This window comes from Arachis hypogaea, chromosome 14, assembly GCF_003086295.3.
Source record: "Arachis hypogaea cultivar Tifrunner chromosome 14, arahy.Tifrunner.gnm2.J5K5, whole genome shotgun sequence".
In the NCBI taxonomy this organism is placed as follows: Eukaryota; Viridiplantae; Streptophyta; class Magnoliopsida; order Fabales; family Fabaceae; genus Arachis; species Arachis hypogaea.
The window spans coordinates 41,416,576-41,423,494 of NC_092049.1; the positions used below are offsets into that span (position 1 = coordinate 41,416,576).

The window sequence follows — 6,919 nt, forward strand, 5'->3', positions numbered from 1 at the left end:
GTTGCCCTTTTTCAGTGGCTTTTTCTTCTTCTTTTTCTTTCTTTTTCATGGCCAAAGACATTTATTCATTAAGATCCATAGACAGTTTTCAATTTCTACACAAAAAATGATAATTCTACACTCTATTTCCAGTGATCTGACTAAACAATCAAGCATGCATACCACCACTTAATTCTACTTGATTTGTCACTAATTGAGCCAAGTTACTTTTGTTCAAACTTTTCTTTTATTTTTGGAAACAGAACAAGCATGGCAAGCATTTGTTTAAGAAGGTGAAGTTATATCCAAACATCTAGGCATTCACTTTATTCAAAGCAGTAAACAGACACTCATACTAAAAACTTCACATTCCAGAAAGATTCAACAATTACAGTTTAAACCAGAACAAGCATGCTTTTGTTTGCCTTTTAAAGAATGGTCAAGGAACACCACCACCTTGTGAAATTTCTTGTTTTCTCTTTGTTGCCAGGAAACAATTTGATTTCTCCTTCTTCTCCTAATTGTTGCTTCATGTTCTTTCTCAGATCCTTGTTTCCTTTCCTGCACAGAGTGATGAAGTTGCTTGCTTCTCAAGCACTTGAGTGGTTAGCTCAACTATGTATGGGCAAGTGTCTGAGTCTTAAGTTGGTGTGTGAACACCAAACTTAGTCTCCTACTTACTCCTCTGCTCTTTGAGTCCTTGAATTCTCCTTGGAATGAAGTTGCTGCTAAGGATTTTAAGCATTCCTGTGATTGCTTAGAATGGTTGTTCCTTTCATATAATTCAAAGGTTGTTGTGTTCAGTTGATCTGTGTGGTGGAACACCAAACTTAGAGTCACACATTCCCCTTTGAATTATTGATCCACGAATTCATTGTTTGGTGTGAAACACCAAACTTAATTCTTTGCAATGCACAGAAACTACTTCACCTTTTTATTAAAACAAATAAAAGAAACAGCAAGGGAGTATTACCTCAGGTTGGGTTGCCTCCCAACAAGCGCTTCTTTAACGTCATTAGCTTGACGGTTGCCCCTTGTTAGGGTGGATTGTAGTGCTTGATGTCCTCTCCTCTCACTATGAAAACGTCTCCATTTGATTCCTTCATGATTTCCAAATGTTCCATAGAAAGAACTTTCCTAATTGTGAACACTTGAGGGAGCTGGGAAGGAATGGTTTTGAGGCCAGGTGGGATTGGCAGATAATGACTTGATATCACTTTATCTCCCGGAGAGAAACCTTCAGTGGGAATTTTCTTGTTTCTCCACCCTCTTGGCAATTTCTTTACAATTCTTCCCTTTCTCTTGAGGATTTCTTCATTGACCCTTATGCCAGGAGGATCCTTCTGATCTGTTTCTATTGATTCTTGTGGCTTTAACTCCTGCAATTCTTGTTTGCCTTCCAAGGACTGTTTCAGAGTTTCAGCTGCTGGATTGCTTTCCTCCAAACACAGATGGCTACTATCATCCTTAGGCTTTTCAGGTTCTGGTTCAGGCTCTGATGCAGGTTTGAAAACATTGAAAATGAGCTGTTCATCATGTATTCTCAAAATTAGCTCTCCTTGTTCTACATCTATGAGCGCTCTAGCAGTGGCTAGAAATGGCCTTCCCAGAATGATAGGGTGTAGGTAGCTTTCCTCCATGTCCAAAATGACAAAGTCTGTGGGGAAGAAATAATTTCCCACTTTCATCAGCACATTCTCAACTACCCCTTCAGCTTGCTTCTGAGTTTTGTCAGCCAGTTGTATGATTACATCAGTGGATCTCACCTCATTCAGTTGTAGCCTCTTCATAAGAGTCAGAGGCATCACATTTATGCTAGCTCCTAGATCACAGAATCCTCTGTCAATTTTTGTTTCCCCTATGATGCAGGGGATATGAAAACTTCCTGGGTCTGTTTTCTTAGAGACTATGTCCTTCTTGATGAGGGCACTGCATTCTTTGTTCATTATTACAGTTTGTCCTCCCTTCAAAACTCTTTTCTTGCTCAGCAATTCCTTTAAATACTTGATATGTGTAGGCATCTGCTGGAGAATCTCAAGGAAGGGAATATTGATATGGAGAGACTTAAATGTCTCTAAAAACCTTGAATAGGTTTTCCCTTTTTCACCTCCTCCTAACCTCTGAGGAAATGGTGCTTTTGGTTGGTATGTTTCCAGCATGCCTTTTTGCAGTTCCTTGGCTTGCTCAGTTTCACTTTCCTGCTTAGCTTCTTCCACACCTTCCTTCAAGATTTCTGGCTCCTGTTCTGAGGGTCTGATTCCTTCTTCTTCTGAGACTTCCTTCAATATGGTGATGGCCTTGCATTCTTCCCATCTCACTCCCTTTTGTTCCCCTTTAGGATTCTTTTCTGTGTCACTAGGGAACACTGCAGTTGACTTGGGGGCCTGTTGAGATAGCTCTCCTACTTGAGACTCCATCCTCTTGAGTTTTTCACCATGGTTCCTTAAGGTAGATCTCACATCATCCCTAAAGCTTTTCAACTCACTTATGTCCTGACCCATGTTTGCCAGCATTCCTTCTATCCTGTTTAATTGATCTTGAAATTGTTGGTTCGGATTAGGTTGGGTAGGTTGATTATTTTGGCCATGATATGATGGTTGGGAGTAAGTGTTTTGTGTGGCTTGGTATGATCTTTGGTTGGAGTTTTGGTATGTGGACTTGTTATGTTGGTTTTGCTGGTTGTAAGGTTTGTGGTTTTGTGGTTGGGTTTGTTGGTTCCCCCACCCAAAGTTTGGGTGGTTTTTCCATCCTGGGTTGTAAGTGTTGGAATGTGGATCATATGGTTGCCTTTGTTGATTTCCCACATAGTTGGCCTCTTCCCAATCACCTCCTTCAATGCTTACTTCCTCTTGATCTTGTGTGTGTATTGCAGCCACTTGCTTTGTTTCTAATTTCCTGGTGAGCTCTGCTAGTTGCTTGGCAAACACCTTGTTTTGGGCTAAAATTGTATCAACATGGTTCAGCTCCATGACTCCCTTAGTGTTGTGTCTCTCTGAAGCATAGTAGTACTCATTCTCAGCCACTGTCTCAATCACTTCAATGGCTTCTTCCACAGTCTTTTTCCTGTTCAATGAACCTCCTGATGAATGGTCTACAGCCTTCCTTGATTCATAAGAAAATCCATCATAGAAAATATGCAATTGCACCCAGTCATGGAACATGTCTGGTGGGCATTTCCTTGTCAAATCCTTGAATCTCTCCCATGCCTCGTAGAGAGTTTCACCATCTTGTTGTCTAAAGGTCTGAACCTCAGATCGAAGCCTATTGACCTTTTGTGGGGGTAGAAACGTGCCAGAAACTTGCTTTCCACCTCATCCCAGGTTGTTAGGCTCCCACTTGGGAATGATTCCAGCCACTTAGCTGCCTTGTCCCTAAGTGAAAATGGGAACAAGAGCAGTTTATAGGTATCTTCCTGGACTCCATTGGACTTCACAGTGTCGCAAATTCTCAGGAATTTTGTGAGATGTTGGTTTGGATCTTCATTAGCACTCCCACCAAATGAACAATGATCCTCCACAAGTGATATTAGCTGTGGTTTGAGTTCAAAATTGTTGGCCTGAATGGGTGGTTTCTGAATGCTGCTACCACAATTCCCAGAGGTTGGGTTTATGTATGAACCAAGAACCCTCCTCTCAGGAATGGCATTGTTTCCATCAGCCCTCTCATGGTTGTGAACTTCTCTATCCATGTTGAGATCTAAAGCTTCCTCAAAATTGTCCTCAGATTCTCCTTCAGATTCCTCTTCTCTCAGTACTCTCTTCCCTCTTGCTTCCCTTCTAAGTCTATGAAGGGTTCTATCTGGTTCGGTATATGGAGGAGTTGATGTCTCTCCTCTCCTACCTGTCATACAAGAACACAGCACAGGTACCAAACAAGTGAAATACTCTTGGTTAATGGAAGAGTATGGTTAGAGCAGTTGAGGAATTAATTCAAATAGTTAGTGAGTCAGTGAGTTAGTTGCTTGAATTTAAAGGCATAAAGAAAGAAAACAAGTAACAGAGTGCAGAAGTTAAAATTCAACAAGTAACTTGAACTAAATTATCAAAACAAAAAAAAATGCTCAATCTAGTTAACTTCCAATTTGAGAATTGTCAATCGAAAACCAATCCCCGGCAACGGCGCCATAAACTTGATGTGCATAAACTTGATATGCTACGATTTAGGAAATTGCACGATCGGCAAAATTTCTTCCGGCAAGTGCACCGGTTATCGTCAAGTAAAAACTCACAATAGAGTGAGGTCGAATCCCACAAGGATTGGTTGAGTGAGCAATTCGGATTAGAAGTATGTTCTAGTTGAGCGGAATCAAGATTTAGATGAGAATTGCGGAATGTAAAATTGCATGAATTAAAGAGCGAGAAGCTAAATTGCTGAAATTAAAAGGGATGGGGGTGATTGCATGAATTTAATTGCAGAATGTAAAGAGAAAGTGGTAAATCAGAAATGGGGAGTTCATTGGGTGTTAGGAGATATTGAGATCTCTGAATCAAAACAACTTTTATCCCTTCCTCAACCAATGCATTCATTGAATTTTGCTTGGCAATCTTATATGATTGGATCCCAATCCCTTGGCTCACCAATTCTCTCTAAAAACAAACAAATTCCCAATCCCTTGGTTTAAATGTTCATAAGAAGAGATGATGCTCGATCACTGATTATACCACACAGTTTCATGAACCACAATTTGGTAGGATTACATGTCACAATATCCATCCAAACCCCAATCCAATTCACTGTGAGAAAGCTTCTCTAGCATGAATCCTCCATTCCTTTCCCAAGGTTCCGAAGGATTCCAATTATGGGTAGTTTCTTTCCCAAGACAACTACCCAATGGAATTAGATCGAGAAGCTTTCTAACAAAATTCAAGAGAAAAGATTGAAGAAGAAGATAAAACTATTATTGATTCATTGAATTACAATAGAGCTCCCTAACCCAATGAAAGGGGTTTAGTGAGTCATAGCTCTGAATTCAATTACAAAACTAAAAGAAAAATGATCCAAAGTTCTCCGTGTCCGCCCCCCAAAAGTCCCAACTAACTTAAATTCTATCCTATTTATACACTTTCTAAATTGAGCTTCTGTTGTGTTTCTTGGGCTTTGAGGCCTTTCCCTGATTTTCTTTTGCTTTGGGTTTATGGTCCATAATCCTGATGAGGCTGTGATCCAATTCTGTAACATTCATTGAGCAAACTTAGTGATAAACAAGTAATGACACAAGACTCAACAAATTGAAGCTCCAGACTCATCAATTCTTCAGGCCCAATCCCATAAACCATGATATTCAATTGGGTTTCATACCATAATACGTTTAAGTTAATGTTTGTGCTCAAATGCTAACTTAAACTTCAATATATTTGGCCCAGAAATCCTTTCAAAAAGTGGCGTTTAAGTTGAAGTTTAAGTTTAAGTTTAAGGTTAAACTGAAACTTAAACGTGGAAATGGAAGAAAGCAACCCAGGAGTGTGAAATGTCGAACACGTTTAAGCTTCAGTTTAAGGTTAAACTGAAGCTTAAACGTGGAAATGAAGAAAGCAACCCTGGAGGAGCAATAGGGTCGAACACGTTTAAGCTTCAGTTTAAGGTTAAACTGAAGCTTAAACGTGGAAATGAGAAAGCAACCCTGGAGGAGAGAAATAGTCGAACACGTTTAAGCTCCAGTTTAACCTTAAACTGGAGCTTAAACGTGGAAATGCTCCTGGTGCCTTTCTTACTTCTGGCATTTAACCTCCAGTTTAAGGTTAAACTGGAGGTTAAACGTGGAAATGCTTCCTGGTGAGAAATTGTGTCGAACACGTTTAAGCTCCAGTTTAAGGTTAAACTGGAGCTTAAACGTGGAAATGCTCCCTTGGTGAAATTCTCATTCTGGCATTTAACTTCCAGTTTAAGGTTAAACTGGAGGTTAAACGCCAGTTCCAGCATTTCTTAGCCTTCATGATTCTGGCGTTTAAGCTCCAGTTTAGGCTTAAACTGGAACTTAAACGCCATTTCCAGCATTATATGGTTTGGTAGTTTAAGTTCCAGTTTAAGCTTAAACTGGAACTTAAACTCCACATGTGATATTCAAGCTTCCTTTATTGATTTTGTTGCTTCCTTGCCTAGCCTCTTCTTCCCTGAAATCATCCAAACAATTGCATCAAAGTCTTGCAAAATTTCATGAGAAATCTTCCATTCATAGCATTCAAGTAATATAACTAAAAACTCATGGAATTTGCATCAAAATCATACTGTTTGGATGGTTCATTGCTTTGTTATTCATTTAACCATTCTTGGTTACTTTAAGCTCAAGAAAATGCATAAAACAACTAAAACTAACAAAAAAATGCTAGTGAAACTAGCCTAAGATGCCTTGGCATCACCTTATCAATAAGATGTTGGTAGGTTGCTCCTGTATTCTTAAGTTCAGAAGGCATGACCTTATAGCAATAATTACCATATTCACTTATAAAGGCAGTTTTATTTTGATCAGAAGGATGCATTAGGATCTGGTTATATCTAGAATATGCATCCATAAAGCATAATGTTGCTTAACCAGAAGCATTATCGACTAAAGAATCAATAGATGGTGAAAGATAAGTAGCTTTTGGGCATGGTCAGTTGAGATCGGTGAAATCAACACACATGCGCCATTTACCATTGTGTTTTTTTACCATTATCACGTTGGCCAACCATGTTGTGAATCTGATTTCCTGTATAAAACCGGCATTGATGAGCTTTTTAGTTTCCCTCAAGGAAGCTTGCTTTTTCTTAATTCCAAGGTTGTGTTTTTTCTTAGCTATAGGTCGGGCAGATGGATTAAGTGCCAGCTTCTGAGAGATGATTAAGGGATCAATTTCGAGCATATCAGCAGGGGTCTAGGCAAATAGATCGGCATGTTGCTGTAAGAATTATTGAAGTGTACCTTTTTCTTCTGGGCTTAAGGTTGTACCTACATAAGTAAATA

The 6,919-nt window shown here is 39.4% G+C and overlaps 1 non-coding gene across 1 annotated transcript; it reads left to right on the forward strand.

Moving 5' to 3' along the window:
• Positions 1–3,138: 3,138 nt before the first annotated feature.
• On the forward strand, positions 3,139–3,242 carry LOC112745801 (small nucleolar RNA R71). The gene has a single exon (XR_003173712.1). It is a non-coding gene; the product is annotated as a small nucleolar RNA R71 (small nucleolar RNA).
• Positions 3,243–6,919: the final 3,677 nt, after the last annotated feature.